This window comes from Cyprinodon variegatus, unplaced genomic scaffold (genome assembly GCF_000732505.1).
Source record: "Cyprinodon variegatus isolate N-32 unplaced genomic scaffold, C_variegatus-1.0 Scaffold522, whole genome shotgun sequence".
In the NCBI taxonomy this organism is placed as follows: Eukaryota; Metazoa; Chordata; class Actinopteri; order Cyprinodontiformes; family Cyprinodontidae; genus Cyprinodon; species Cyprinodon variegatus.
The window spans coordinates 41,339-43,018 of record NW_015150975.1 but is presented as its reverse complement, the minus strand read 5'-3'; positions in this window follow the sequence as shown (position 1 = coordinate 43,018).

Here is a 1,680-nt window from a genome sequence, read left to right as displayed (position 1 = left end):
TTTTAACACTGAAACAGTAAGTACAAACATACAACATTTAAATTTCAGTGGCATTTTTAATTCAAGTCCCAGTGACACAGATTTACTTCCATATGGAACACCTCATGCCAATAATTTGGATGGGAGAGAAATACTTTAGGCAGTATAGTGTTGATTTTCTATAAATTATAAAACAAGTTGGCTTTTTACTGGCCAATATGCTAAAAGGCCATATTCTATGTTTCACAGGATCTAAACAAACTTGTTTCAAATCTGTTTCTAAAGCTTTAAAAACGTGCAAACTAGACAATCCTATGCGAAAAAAAATATTTGTAGCAGAATGTACTTTCTATGGTGTGCTTTATTTTGTTTGTAGAAGTTGAAATGGTTGTTTTTCTGTATGGTTTTGATAACGGACATAGTTCAAATCCCACAGATGAGAGGATCTAGAGGCCTGAAAAACAGTGAAACTTGAAAAATTTTTAAATCTAAAATGTTGAACCAGTCTGCATTTTTTTATTTACTTACAGGATCCAGACTAATCAAGGTGTTTTGCAGCACATCAAAGAAAACTTGAGCTTTTCTGAAGATTTTATGCTACAAAATGTTGCATTTTATTTTTCATATTAAATAGTGAAACAGATTTTTTTTTATATACACATAGAGGTAAGAAAAAAAAAAAATATTTTTAAGTTTATTTATTGTTACTTAAACTTAATGACTGAATCATTTCCAAACTTGATTTAAAGCATGTTTTTAACCCAAATGATAAATTAATCTGCCTGTAAAACTTTCAATCACAGCATTGCTTGTTGGTCACATTTAGGAGGCATAATCCTTCAAATTTAATGAATTGTTTCCTTTTTTAAAGTAAAAAAAAAATCAGCTGAATTTCAATACTTGCTGAACACTTCTGCATTCACCTCTCCTTTATTTCCAGCTCTGAGACACAGCGAGACTCTTGATCAATAATTAAATTAGCACTTGGTTACATGGAATAAAAGAAAAAGCTTTTGTTTTGTAGGTAAAATGAATATTTACTTTCTTAATGCGAAGAATTACAAAATGTTACAGCTATGACCTTAGAACTGTCCTCTATGGAGTTAAATGATAAAGTCTGCTGCATACATCCGATTAAAAAAAACAATCCTCTTCAGTTTAAGCTTTGTTTTAAGAAAGATCATCCATATTTTATAAAGCTTAAATGATTGTGCATTCTCTGCTGGCTGCATAGATCCCTCTGTCCCTTTTATTGCAAAGGAAGAATTCCTTTAATATAAATTTTAATGTTTTGTTGTTTTAACCTTTATAAGAAGTGAAGCATGCATGGTAGTAGTCCTCCTTATAGCATAAGTAGAAGGAAAAAATAAAAATATTCACCTTAAAGCTTCTTGCAGCGCACAATAGATAGTTTTACTGTTAGTCTCTGATCTTCTCTCCATCTAATCCCTAATCCCATACCAGCATTAATGGCTTTGTGCCACTGGCTGCCCTCTCTCTGCTTAATGGACATCAAATGTCACTCAGTTGGGTTAAACAGTTCAGCGAGAGGTCATGGAGTTGTCTTGGCTTTCCTGTTGGCCAGATGCTTCTGTGCTGCTGGTGTCAGAAGTCCATCTGGTCCCGACTCTGACCCTGATCCTGACTTTCGATCCCAGTTTGTCAGATTAGAGACGCTGGTCTTTTCCTGCTATCGATGCT